Source organism: Lynx canadensis, chromosome D2, assembly GCF_007474595.2.
Source record: "Lynx canadensis isolate LIC74 chromosome D2, mLynCan4.pri.v2, whole genome shotgun sequence".
NCBI classification, from domain to species: Eukaryota; Metazoa; Chordata; class Mammalia; order Carnivora; family Felidae; genus Lynx; species Lynx canadensis.
Genome location: NC_044313.2, coordinates 3,242,804 through 3,257,518, shown reverse-complemented (window position 1 = coordinate 3,257,518; position 14,715 = coordinate 3,242,804). Strand labels below are relative to the sequence as shown.

At 41.9% G+C, this 14,715-nt stretch overlaps 1 protein-coding gene across 2 annotated transcripts in view; it reads left to right on the top strand.

Annotated features, from left to right (window-relative positions):
- MGMT (O-6-methylguanine-DNA methyltransferase) overlaps positions 1-14,715 on the top strand; it is a 244,134-nt gene that overhangs the window by 43,677 nt on the left and 185,742 nt on the right. The window lies entirely within an intron of this gene.

Genomic DNA, 14,715 nt, shown 5'->3' with positions numbered 1-14,715 from the left:
TGCTGTTTGAAGTATTGTATGTTCCTGTAGTACATAAGATGGGCCGCATAATGGAGGAAGAATCAAGGAGGCAATCTTTCATTTTGTTCTTGTATGAAAAATTCAAAAGACTGAAAACTCACCCAGAGAAATTTTGCAAGCATATTATTTTCCAATGTTTCGATCAATTTGTCTGTCAACCATGGTGAGAGGTGGAAGGGGCCAGCAAAAGCAATTTAGCTTGTGAGGTCCAAAATAGAAATGTTTTAGGGAACCTTGTCACATGTTATTTCTTTATATTAGAAGTGCCGTGTGCTTTATTTGCTGGTCATATTATGAAGAGAAATTGATATCAATCATCTAAGTAAGCTATGAATATCTGATATAAATATTACTCTTATATGCATGCATCGGAATAAAATATAAATTAACCTCTTAATGCATGCAGGAACCGTGAGTGTGACAACAGGCTCTTGTTTTGGATTTTTCCATTTAACAATTCACGGTGCGTTTTAATTGATAGTACCCAGTGACCTATGTAGAAACATCTTGCATATGAACATTACTGACCCTGCCAGGGCTTTAATTAAGCTATATCTTCCAACAGTAAGTACATCTGGGATTGACAAACGTATCCAAACCATGCTTACGATCTAAGTGTTGTTGTTTTTTTTTAAATGGTGCAGATAGGGGAGTTTAAATCAAGGGCTTTCATCATGAAAGGGCTTTCATTCAATAAAGTTTAAGTTATGTTAGGAGTAGTTAATTCTAAGGCGAACGTACAAGTTCAGTGAGATCTTGTCACGGAAAACCTATAATTATTTAACTCCTGTGTGTACTAACACTTCTTTGAATCTTACATTAACCCATTAAGATAACTTCCTTGAATCTTGTCTTTTCCAGAAAAAAAAAAAAAAAAAAATTAATCCGTTGGCTTACAAAAGACCCTAGTTTAAATTAGTCACATTAGGTCAGGGTGCTCCTCTCATAAAAGCCTCACTGAGAAGCACGAGGTATGCGTTCCAAGTAGTTGGCTACTATTCACATGAAATATTCAGTTCGCAGAGAATGCCAAGTTTCTTGGAATTTAGAATCAAGTGTAATATTTGAGCATGCTGGAAATTCACTGTGTATGATAAACTGACAAAATAAATCTTTCCAGTTGGTGTGTATTATCAACATTGTGTTTATATGGAAAAATGTCTTGAAACACAGTTCTCAGGACAGTTTGGGTAGAGACTTCACCATCCGGTATTCCTTACTTAGCGTGATAGCTAATTTTTTCTTTCAGTGACTGCCTAGCATTTTATCGTATGTGTTTGCATCTAAGTGGGGCAGCAACTTTTTTGTCTTAAAGACTCGACCCTAGAGTCTTTTAGGATTTTGGTGTTTTTTGCCCTTGGTTTGGAGCTATTTCAAGCCACATTAATTGTGAACACCTTTATACAGACATCTTTGCGTGCTTGTGAAAGTCTGTGCAGAATAAATTTTTTTTTTTCAACGTTTATTTATTTTTGGGACAGAGAGAGACAGAGCATGAACGGGGGAGGCGCAGAGAGAGAGGGAGACACAGAATCGGAAGCAGGCTCCAGGCTCCGAGCCATCAGCCCGAGCCTGACGCGGGCTCGAACTCCCCGACCGTGAGATCGTGACCTGGCTGAAGTCGGACGCTTAACCGACCTGCGCCACCGAGGCACCCCCTGTGCAGGAATAAATTAAGTAGAATTAACTCAGATCTCTTCAGGGTGCCTTCCATATTTTAATTTTTCATAATGTAACTGAGGGTTGAATATTTTCCCTTCTGTTTATTGGTTGTTAGTGTTAGTAAATTGTTGGTTTTTTTCTAGTGGTTTTTTGCCTTTGTTGGTTTGTAAGAACATTTTTGCATGTAAAGATAGTCCTTTCTGTTTCTACTTCACCCATGGAGTTTTTTTATGCAGTCAGATCTTGCTTTCGTTTTGGCACAGTTTTAGATCTACAGAGAAAGTTGCGAAGATGCTAGTACTGTGCAGAGTTCGGGTATACCCTTTGCCCAGCTTATCTAGTGATAACTGCTTTACATAACCGGTGGTACGTTTGTCCAGATTATCAGCTAGAAGCTAACATTGATACAGTGGTAGTTAGAGTTTTGAATCTTGTCCTGTGGCTTTCGAGTATTCCTGGAATGCTTACAAAAGCCTTGCTTATTACTTTCCCTTTCAGTGGGGGTGGTTGGGGATAGGCAGGGATAGCTCTGTGCTTATTTTCTGTTTCATATTTGATTTCTTTGAAACGTATTTACTTTTTACAGGAGTTTGATCGGAACACATATTTATTTTCATTCAGATTCTTAAGCAGATTTGTCAGTGTGTTTTGAATTAATCAACTTCTGGGCTGTAACATTTTATAAAAGACAAAAACTATCTGCAGAATTTTTTTTGTAGTTTATTATCTAATCCCTGACTATGAATATTTTTTGCAACATCTAACATATGAGTGGTTATAAAGGAGAGTATAAATGTAGTTTATTTAATATTTGTGGTAAGAATTCTTCTGAGACCAGTGGGTCAAGAATATTTTCCTTGGATCCTAAATAAATGACTTTGTAACTTTGATAGTCGGGAGTTTCGTATCATTAAACCGTTCTAAGTCCTCTTGAGGGAGGCAGAAAGACCTAGCCCAGTACTGAGTTTTGTGTTGGTATACCAAGAGCAAAATGTCCCCAGTCCCAAGAATGAAGTATTTGCCTGAAGTCTAGGAATTGGGTGGACTTAACAGTCATCAAGCTGTCCAGATGATACAGTTTACATGCAACTGGTTATCATCTGGAGAATTTCACCTGCTTAATTTTCAGAGGACTAGAACGCTGCCTATAACATCTTGACCTTTTAAGAGTAGATACATATCCGACCCCCCGCCCCCCTCCCCCCCTCCCCCCCCCCCCCCCCCCCCCCAAGTAGAATCACATGAAGTTTCAGAGAAAAACCACTGGTCTGAGGCTCAGCCTGTGCCCGGGTAGCCCATTCCATTGTTAGGAAGGGTTTTTCAGCTTAGAGGAATCCTTGACAAAATAAGAAATTTAAAGTATACAGTGTGGGCCGCTGGGTGGCTCAAGCGGTTATCTGACTCTTCATTTCAGCTCAAGTCATGATCTCACAGTTTCTCATGGGTTCGAGCCCCGCGTCGGGCTCTGTGTCAGACAGTGCGGAACCTGCCTGGGATTCTTTCCTGTCTCTCTGCCCCTCCCACCCACTCACGTGCGCTCACCCTGTCTCTCAAAGTAAATGAACTTAAAAAAAATATACGATGTGACTTGTGCCTTGTGGAAAGATTCCCCTCCCATCCAGGTAACCACTCCTTGTCTCCCTTTTTAAAAAAATTTTTTTTGGTGAGACTATAAAGTTGACAGACCTCCGTTACACAATACACGGTGGTCAACCATGTGTGCATTAGATTTCAAGTTTATTCATCTTGTAACTGGAAGTGATGCCTTTCTTACTAGTCTCTCTCCTCCGTTTCCCCCAGCCCCTGGCAGCCACTTTTTCTGTTTGAGTTTTTGTTGTTGTTGTTGTTGTTTTTTTTTTTTTTTTAATATTCTACATAATAAGTGATAGCAGTATATCTTTCTCCCTCTGGGTTATTTTAGTTTGGTGTAATGCCCTCTAGGTTCATCCATGTTGTTGAAAATGGTAACATTTCCTTCAAGTCTAAATAATATAGTAATGAAATATTATTACTGTTATGTACATATATATTTTCTTAACCTGTAGAAGGACACATTGGTTGTTTCCATGTCTTGGTTGTTACAAATAGTTCAGTGAACATAGCAGTACAGCTGTCTCTTAAAGATAATTCTGTTTCAGTATATGCCCAGAGGTGGGAGTGCTGGGTCACATGATAGTTCTGTTTCTGATTTCTTGAGGAACCTCTGTACTGTCTTCTGAGTGGCTGCACCAGTTTGCATTCCCACCAACAGTGCACGAGGGTTCCCTTTTCTCCACATCCTCTCCAGAAGTTACCTGTTTTCTGTTTGATGATGGCCATTCTGACAGGTGTGGAATGGTACCTCATTTGGGTTTTTGGTATTTCCTTGATGATAAGTGATGTGGAGCACCTTTGCACGTACCTTTCCACGTACCTGTTGGCCATCTGGATGTCTTCTTAAGGGAAAATAATTTAATCGGGCCCTTGCCCATTTTTAAATTGGATTATTTGGGTTTTTGGTTTTTGCTCTTAAACTGTAGGAGTTATGGCATAGTTTGGATGTTAACCCCATGTTGGGCGTGTGGTTTTCAGACCTTTTCTCCCATTCAGTAGACTGCCTTTTCATGGATGGTTTTCTTTGCCGTGCAGCTTTTTAGTTTGATATAGTCCAACTTGTTTCTTGCTTTTGTTGCCTTTTTTTTTTTTTTTTTTTTTTTTTTTTTTTTTTTAATAAAAGTAAGTTTGAGTGAGAGCACACACAAGCAGGCAGGGGCAGAGAGAGAGGGAGAGAGAATCCCAAGCAGGCTGTGTGCTGTCAGTGCAGAGCCTGACCAGGGGGAATGGGGCTCGATCTCAGGAACCACAAGATCGTGACCTGAGTCGATATCCAAGAGTCAGACACTTAACTGACTGAGCCACCGTGGTGCCCCTTGTTGCCTTTTAATATCAAATCCAAATTACTGCATACGTTTTCTTCCAGAAACTTCATGGTTTCAGGTCTTACATTCAACTTTTCAGTCCCTTTTGAAGTGACTTTTGTGTATGGTGTCACATGGGGTCCAGTTTCACTCTTTTGCATGTATCTGTCTGGTTTTCCCAACACCGTTTATTGAAAAGACTCCCCTTTCTCCATTGTGTGTTCTTGGCTCCTTTGAAAATTGACCATATATACATGGGTTTATGTCTGGGCTTTTAAAAGTATTTTATTTATTTTTGAGAATGAGTGTTCAGGAGCTAGTGGGGGAGGGGAAGATGGGGGCTGGAGAGAGAGTCCCAAGCAGCTCAGCATGGAGCCTGACATAGGGCTCGATCTCATGATCACAAGATCATGACCTGAGTTGAACACTCAACTGACTGAGCCACCCAGGTGCCCCTATTTCTGGGCATTCTGTTCTGTTCTTATGACAACACCGTACTGTTTTCATTACTGTATCTTTGCAATATATATAGTTTGAAATCCAGAATTGGGATGCCTTCCAGTTTGTTCTTTTCCAAGATTGCTTTCCCTATTCCGGGTCTTTTGTGGTTCCATGTGAACTTTCTATGAAAAATGCCATTGGAATTTTGACTGGCATCGCGTTGAATCTGTAGTCTGGTTTGGGCACTACGGACGTACTTCCTGTTCCTCCCTCCTTGAGCCTGGTGCGTTTCTCCCATTTATTTGCATCTTCGGTTTCTTTCATTAATGTTTATGATTTTCAGCGAACAGACCTTTCACCTCCTTGGCTAAATTTATCCTTAGGAATTCTTTTTGATGCTATTGTAAATGGGGTTGTTTTCTTAATTTTTATGGTAGTTGGTTATTGGTATATAGAAACAAAGCAAATTCTTATGTGTTGATGTTGTAGCCTGCAACTTTACTGAAATCATTTCATAGTTTGGATAGCTCTTTTGGTGGAGTCTTTAGGATTTCTTAGATATAAGAAATGAGGTCATCTTCAAACAATTTTACTTTGTCCTTTCTGATTTGGATAGTCTGTGCCTTGCTTACTGCTCTAGCCGGGTCTTCTAGCACTCTCTTTAATAAAAGTGGGAAGAGTGGGCATCCTTGCTTTGTAACTGATTCTTAGAGGAATGGCCGTCAGTTTTCACCGTTGTGTTGGCTGTGGGCTTGTCATCCATACCTTTGTTGAGGTACACTGCCTCTCTGCCCAGTGTGTTGAGAGTTTTTATCATGAAAGCATGTTGAATTTTTTGTCAGATGCCTTTTCTGCAGCTGAGAGGGTTAGGATTTTTATCCTTGACTCTGTTAATGTGGTATACACCGCACTGATGGATGTTGAACGAGTCTTACGGCCCTGCAGTAAATCCCACTCGATCACAGTGTGTGATCCTTTCCCTGTACTGTTCAACTCTGTTTGCTAATGCTTTGTTGCAGATTTTTTCATTTGTGTTCATCAGAGTATCGGCCTCTAATTTTCTTGTGGTGTCCTTGTCTGGCTTGGCCTTGTAAAATGACGTTGGGTGTGTTTGTTCCCTCTTCATTCTCAAAAGGGTTCAAGAAGGATTGGTATTCATTTGTAAATGTTTGGTGTAACTCACCAGCAAAGCCATCTAGTCCTGGACTAGAAATTGTTTTTTTATTTTGGTTGTTTTTAAAGTTTATTTTTGAGAGAGCATGAGCAGGGGAGCGTCGGAGAGACAGGGAGACGAGGATCTGAAGGAGGCTTTGCGCTGACAGCAGTGAGCCAAACACAGGGCTCGAAAGCACGAACTGTGAGATCATGACCTGAGCCAAAGTTGGACGCTCAACCGAATGAACCACCCAAGTGCCCCACCTTTGGAAGTTTTTGATTACGAATTCAGTGTCCTTACTAGTAATTTGTCTAGATTTTCTATTCATTATGCAGTCCTGGAAGATTAGGTCTGTAAGAATTTATCCATTTCTTTTAGATTGGCCTCTTTGTTTGTATATAATTTGTAGTAGTCTCTTTCGGTCCTTTGTGTTTTTGTGGTGTCCGTTGTGAGGCCTCCTTTTATAATTTTGAGGCCTCTTTTCTTGAGTAGTCTAGCTAAAGGTTTGGTAATTTTTTTCCTATCTTTTCAGAATATCGCTCCTTAGTTCCATTGATCTTGTCTGTTGTCCTTTTTCTTTCACTTACTTCTGCTCTGATTTTCTTTTCCTGCCTTCAGAGTCTGGCTTTAGTTTATTCCTTTGTCTAACTCCTTGAGGTGTAGATGTGGTTGAGACCCTTTTTCCTAGTGTGGCTACAAACCTCGTCCTAGAACTGCTCTTGTGGTATCTCAGGTCTTGGTATGTGTGCTGTTTCTGTGTTTGGTTCAGGCGCTGTTTTATTTTGCTTTTGATTTATTCTTAGACCCATTGTTTGGTCCAGGAACATGTTTAATCCCCACATGTTTGTGAATCTCACAGTTTTCTTAGAATTTGTAGTTTTATAACTTGTGGTTGGCAGAGAAGCTTGATGTATTTCCACTCTTAAATGTATTGACTTGTTTTGTGCCCTAACATATGCTCGATCCTCAGTGTTCCATGTTTGCTTGAGAAGAATTTGCTGAAATGTTCTGTGTATGTTAGTTCCTTCTGGTCTAATGCGTAATAAGTCTGTTTCCTTACTTTTTTTCCCCCTGTTTGGATAATCTATCCATTGTTGAAAGTAGGGTATTAAAAAGTCCCCTGCTTCTGTATAACTGTTCTTTTTTTTAAGGTCTGTTAATGTTTGCATCCTGTATTTAGGTGTTCCTAGGTTTGGCACATAAATATTTATAAGTGTTATGTCTTTTTAATGAACTAACCCCTTTATCATTATATAATGACCTTCTTTGTCTCTTGTTACAGTTGTTGGCTTAGTCTGTTTTGCCTGATGTAAGTGTAGCTACCCCATCTTTTTTTTTTTTTTCAATGTTTAAAGAAACTAACTGGATTTTAATTAGGTAGTAGTTGAGAATATTCTTTTTTTTTTTTTTTTAATTTTATCCAGTGTGTATTTGTATTTGAAGATATATTTTTTTAAATATAATTTACTGTCAAGTTAGCCAACATACAATGTATATAGTATCCTCTTGGCTTTGGGGGTAGATTCTCGTGATTCATGGCTTCCATACAACACCCAGTGCTCATCCCAGTTGCCCTCCTCAATGCCCATCACCCATTTTCCCATCTCCTCCGCCCTCCCCACCCCACTTTTTTGGGAGTTTTCCTTTGCATGGGGTATCTTTTTTCATCTTGTTCAGTCTGTGTGTGTCCCTAAAGCTGAAGCCGTCTCTTGTAGGCAGCATGTAGTTGAGTCTTGGTGTTTGATCCCATTCAGCTGCTCTGTCTTTTGATTGGAGAATTTAGTCCATTTACACATAAAGTAATTATAGACTTACTGTTGCCATTTTATTCATTGTTTTTTGGCTTTTTTTGTAATTCCTTTGTTTCTTTCTTCCTCTCTTGCTCTCCCTTTATGATGTCATGACTTTGTGTAGTGGTGTACTTAGACTCCTTCCTCCTTTGTGTATCTACCATAGGATTTTGCTTTGTGGTTACCGTGAGACATGTGAAACATCTTCTTATGACAACAGTCTATTTTAAAGTGGTAACTTCATATTTTAATGTTGGCTTCTAGTTTATTACAAACTCTTATACTTCATTGATCATTTCTCTGAGGAATTTTAGAAAACTTCTGCTAAAGACATGAATGAATGATTTATTTGATATTTTCATTCCTGTATGACTTATAAGTGACAAGTTTTTATTCTCTTTACATTTTTTTAACATTTATTTATTTTTGAGAGATAGACACAGGGCACGAGCGAGGGAGGGGCAGAGAGAAGGAGACACAGAATCTGTCAGCCCAGAGCCTGACGTGGGGCTCGAACCCACGAACTGTGAGATGGTGACCTGAGCTGAAGTTGGACGCTCAACTGACTGAGCCACCAGGTGTTCCTGTTCTTTTTATTTATTTATTTATTTATTTTTTTTTTTTTTTCAACGTTTATTTATTTTTGGGACAGAGAGAGACAGAGCATGAATGGGGGAGGGGCAGAGAGAGAGGGAGACACAGAACCGGAAACAGGCTCCAGGCTCTGAGCCGTCAGCCCAGAGCCCGACGCGGGGCTCGAACTCACGGACCGCGAGATCGTGACCTGGCTGAAGTCGGACGCTTAACCGACTGCGCCACCGAGGCGCCCCGTTCCTGTTCTTTTTAAATGTAGCATATAAATCCTAGTTTGGGGTGAGAGATGTCAGACTTGTTCTGTGTAGTACTTATTTGCAGACAGACCTGGGTTCTAATCCCCTCTTCCACTTTCCGAGTGTGTAACCTGTGAAGCTGGCCCCTCGGCATCTCTCTGCTTCCGCTCTGACTGGTCCTGCTGGGCGCTCTCGGATGCTTGTTTGCACAGCGTCCATGCCGGGCCATTATTGCAAGCTTCCCCGGTAGGGCATTTTTCTTACTAACTTTCCTGCTCTAGAGCTTGTTAAAGTTTTGCTGCCTTCATAACTGTTTCAAAGGCACTTTTTTCCTCTTACTTCCCAACCTTCTTTCCAGGACTCCTTCCCAGCAGATATTGATGTAGAAAGGCGTGGGCCATGGGCCCCTCCGATGTGTGGGGGAGTGAGAACCAGGCTGGCAGCTGCCCGGCGGCCGTGTGTCTCCGGTGCTCCTCTGGGCATCTGCTGTGTGTGGGAACAGTAGACACACTTGTGAAGCTGTCACACGTGGAAGTGAGCTTGTAGATGGCCTTTCACGCTGTAAGAGCTGACATAAAGTTAGCTGGCATAATAAAGATTCTGAAGTCTTTTCTTCTCCCTTTCCCGGTTATATCGGTTTTACCAATAATTTAAGTCTCTCACCACTCAGGAATATACCTCTTAATGAGGTAATATTTAAGGCATTTTATGAACTTTAAAGTGCTGTTGATATCGGTCGTTTGTGACTTTGTGAACATTACCTCATTTAAGCATGTTGTAATCTTTATATATTTGAAAGACTTCAGTTTATCTGCAGAATGCTGAAATTTTCTGGATTAAGTTGGATGAGTAGGAGGATTTAAGTGTCTGTAATAGATTTAGGAGGACTTTAAAAATCTTATTTTCCACATTGAATTAAAACAGATTAAGATTAACCATTTTCTGAAATGGAAGAAAAAAGCCATTGTTTCCAATTCCTGTTTATATAGCTGAGTCTGCGAAATTAAGAAAAAAAAAAAAAATGCGATTACCCTGAGCCTCCTCTTAGAGCTCATCCCCTTCAAGCTGCCGCCTCCTGGGGGCACTGGGCACTGCAGCCACGGGGTCCCACCGTGCTCACCTGCGAAGCCATGTGGGGTCGGACCCCAGTGGTCCCCCGTGGTCTCCTGTGGGGTGGAATGAGAGGGACTGGAGCAGTGCACGTTTCCAGCTCATGTCTCGAGAGTTTTCTTTTGGATCACAGAATTGACAGGTGAAACTCTCAGCTTGTGCTCTGCTGGGTGGGCTTCCTGACACATGGGTGTTTTCCTCTGCTTTATACTAAAACACACCTCCATCATTCTGGGCTTGAGGAGTCGTAGAACATCTTCATTAAAACATACTTTTTGTTACCATAGGCACTGCACTGTCATATGGGGTGGGCACCCATGTTTTAAAGGAGGTGGTACAGAAGGACCTTCAGTCATTTTGAATTTCTTCTTTTTGGAGCTTAACAGTCTATGTTGGAGAACCATCTTTCTGTAAGTTGCGTTCTGCCTTTGGCAGCTTTAGGTCCGAGTCAAGGGTTACAGCTTCAGAATCTCACAGACAACAGGCTGCCTCTGGACTGTGACTTTGGAAAGTGAACCTGTACGGTTCAGTTTTCCATAAAACAAGATCCCTCCCTCCTAGGGTGGCTGTCAGCTGTACAGGAGCAGACAGGAAGCTCTCAGCACCAAGGCCAGCCTAGAAACGGCACCTCGCACGCCGCACCTCCGCCCTGGGGTTGGCACTTTTTGGGGGACACAGTCCTCAGAAGGTCTAGCCGGCAGCCCTGCCGGGGACTGACTTTTCCCTTCCCTCTGAAACACCCCGACCTCCTGTTACCAGGCTCTGGATAGTTTCATCTGTCCAGGGGACAGCTGTGACCTTTTGAAAGTAGGTGAGAAAGACCCACATGGCAAAGAATCTCAGAAGTAAAGGCAGGAGGTGAGAAACAGCCTTGACAGAGCCCCGGTTCTTCTGCTGTGGACCCCGACACCACGCTGTTCCCTAAACGCGGAGATTCCAAGTTGCCCATGAAACTGGGCTACTCATCTATCCCTTGGTTCTTAGGGGCCCAAGCTGGGAAGGGACCCAAGGACAAGGGCAGAGGAGATCAAAGTGTGGCTGACCAGGCCCATGCCCCCGTGTGTCCCGAGGGCCGCCGAGACCATGCGTGGCCGCCGGCGCCTTAGTGATGGAGGCTGCTCACACCGACCCCGTGTTCATCGTACAAGCTGAGTTCTGTGGAAGTGTGCTCTGTTTATTCAGGGAGGTGTGGGATGGAGTGTGGATGTGTCCGTTTTGGGGTTCAGTCCTGTGTGACTTCACTTCTGCCTTCCCCTTGGGTCCTACGCCTGCCTGACAGACCGGCCAACAGCTTGTGTTCCGCAAAGTCTTTGTCTAATTGGGAGAGGCGGGGAGGGTTGCAGGCAGAGCACCACCACGTGAGGGACCCCATCGCTCTGTGATGGTATTTCTTGGAGAGCAGGAATCTGTCGCGGGTTCATTATGACCCTAGATTGGTGGTGTAGTCTTGAGGCCAGATTCTATTTTGGGTGAACACCTTCATATTATTCCGGCTATTTCTAATTAGTATGAAGGCATTTCTGCTGAAAAAGTGGAGAAGGTACAGGCATATGGTATAAACATCAACATGGGCATATTTTCTACTGGTCAAAGTGCATGCTAATATCATCCTTAATGGGGAAAAACTGAGCGCTTTCCCCCTAAGGTCAGGAGCATGACACGCATGTCCACTCTTGCCACTGTTATTCAACATAGTGTTGGACGTCCTAGCCTCTGCAGTCAGACAACACAAAGAAATAAAAGGCATCCAAATTGGCAAGGAGGAAGTCAAACTTTCACTGTTCACAGATGACATGATACTCTATGTGGAAAACCCAAAAGATTCTACCAAAAAACTGTTAGAGCTGATTTATGAATTGAGCAAAGTCACAGGATATAAAATTAATGCAGAGAAATCAGTTGCATTTCTATATACCAATAATGAAGCAGCAGAAAGGGAAATCAAAGAATCGAGCCCATTTACAACTGCACCAAAAACCGTAAACCTAGAGTAAACCTAACCAAAGAGGTGAAAAACCTATACACTGAAAACTATAAAAAGCTTATGAAAGAAATTGAAGAAGACACAGAAAAAAAATAGAAAAATATTCAGTGCTCCCGGATTGGAAGAACAAATATTGTTAAAATGTCGATACTACCCAAAGCTGTCTACATATTCAGTACAATCCCTATCAAACTATCCCTATCCTAAAATTTGCGTGGAACCAGAAAAGACCCAAATGGCCAAAGCAATCCTGAAAAAGAAAAAGCTGGAGGCATCACAATTCCGGACTTCAAGATATATTACAAAGCTGTAATCATCAAGGCAGTATGGTATTGGCACAAGAACAGACACTTTGATCAGTGGAATAGAATAGAGAACCCAGAAATGGACCCACAGACGTATGGCCAACTAATCTGTGACAAAGCAGGAAAGAATATCCAATGGAAAAAAGTCTCTTCAGCAAATGGTGCTAAGAAAACTGAACAGTGACATGCAGAAGAATGAGCCTGGACCACTTTCTTACACCATACACAAAAATAAACTCAAAATGGATGAAAGGCCTAAATGTAAGACAGGAAGCCATCAAAATCCTAAAGGAGAAAGCAGGCAAAAACCTCTTTGGCCTCGCCTGCAGCAACTTCTTACTCAACATGTGTCCAGAGGCAAGGGAAACAAAAGCAAAAATGAACTATTGGGACCTCATCAAGATAAAAAGCTTCTGCACGACAAAGGAAACAATCAGCAAAACTAAAAGGCAAAGGACAGAATGGGAAAAGATATTTGCAAATGACATATCAGATAAAGGGTTAGTATCCAAAATCTATAAAGAGAACTTATCAAACTCAACACCCAAAAAACAATCCAGAGAAGAAATGGGCAAAAGACATGAATAGACACTTTTCTAAAGAAGACATCCAGATGGCCAACAGGCACAAGAAAAGATGCTCAATATCACTCATCATCAGAGAAATACAAATCAAAACCACAATAAGATACTACCTCACACCAGTCAGAATGGCTAAAATTAACAACTCAGGCAACAACAGATTTTGGCGAGGAAGCAGAGAAAGAGGAACCCTTGTGCACTGCTGGTGGGAATGCAAACTGGAAAACAGCCACTCTGAAAAACAGTATGGAGGTTCCTCAAAAAATTAAAAATGGAACTACTCTGTGATGCAGCAATTGCATTACTAGATATTTACCCACAGGATACAGGTGTGCTGATTCAAAGGGGCACATGCACCCCAGTGTTTATAGCAGTGCTTTTTCAACATAGCCAAAGTGTGGAAATAACCCCAGTGTCCGTCGAGAGACGGATAAAGAAGATGTGGTATATATATACACATGCACAATGGAGTGTTACTCGACAATCAAAAAGAATGAAATCTTGGCATTTGCCACAACATGGGATTGAAGTAGAGTATATTATGCTTAAGGAAATTAAGTCAAATATCACATGACTTCACTCATGTGGAATTTAAGATACAAAACTAATGAACATAAGGGAAGCAAAAATAAAATAAAAACAGGGAGGGGGACAAAACATAAGAGATTGTTAAATATAGAGAACAATCTGAGGGCACTGGAGGGACTGTGGTTTGGGGGATGGACTAAATGGGCATGGGGCATTAAGGAGGACGCTCACTGGAATGAACATTGGGTGTTGCATGAAGGGGATGAGTAGGGGCGCCTGGGTGGCTCAGTCGGTTGAGCGTCCGACTTCAGCTCAGGTAATGATCTCGCATTCGGTGGGTTCGAGCCTTGCATCGGGCTCTGTGCTGACAGCTCAGAGCCTGGAGCCTGCTTCAGATTCTGTGTCTCCCCTCTGCCCCTCCCCTACTTGTGCTCCAACTCCCTCCCTCCCTCTCTCCCTCTGTCTCTCCCTCAAAAATGAAAATAAAAAATATTTAAAAAAATATGAAGGGGATGAATCACTGGATTCTACTCCTGAAATCATTCTTGCACTATATGCTAACTTGTATTAATTAATAATAATAATATATGTAGCTAGTTGAATAGTGACTAAATGAAATCACTGATTTTTAAACATTTTAAATACACAGTTCAAATGTAGCTTATGTAGTAAACTGTATGTTTTCCCTGTTCTATTTTCTAATTTTATATTAGTGGTTTTAGGAGGAAAAAACAGCATAACTATAAATTAGATGCTGATCATAATAAAATAAAATTATTCAAAAGTGCGGATTCTTCTCGGAACAAAACCTTCTGGGACAGTTAAACTTATTCTTGTGTAGACACTGGACCTGGTGTCCAGGTGCTGTAATCCGGAGAGACAGTCTCGCGAAGACTTGCTTGGTGTGCAGATGGCAGGAGTGCACGTTATTTGTGCTGACGTGCCCTCACCTTCCTGGAAGTAACGGAACCACTTCCGTGGGATTCTCCGGCTAAATATTTTGAAGCAGCATCAACAATATTTACCGTGAACAGCTCTATTTTTAATACGTGACTACCTTTTCATATTTTTAAACCGGATTTCTGTTTAATTTCTAATGCACGACTGGCATTTTGTGGGAGCCGCTGGGCCTGTCTATAAAATCGGGCTCTCTGGAGCGGATGCAGACCGCTCAGCATGATCTGACGCCACCGGAGTGAGGGCCAGACCTGATCGTGACAGAGGAGAGTCCTTTTTTAACATACCTTTTGACTGGTTCCTTTTTTAACCTGAATGTTGGAAGATGTCTGTTTACGGAGGACGTAAAGGACTGGCTAGGAGCGGGCCCGTCTTCCAGCAGTGGACGGCCGCCTCCTGCACCTCGTGCTCAGGGCCACCTTATGCTGGCAGCCTTGCCAGCCCTGTGCACCA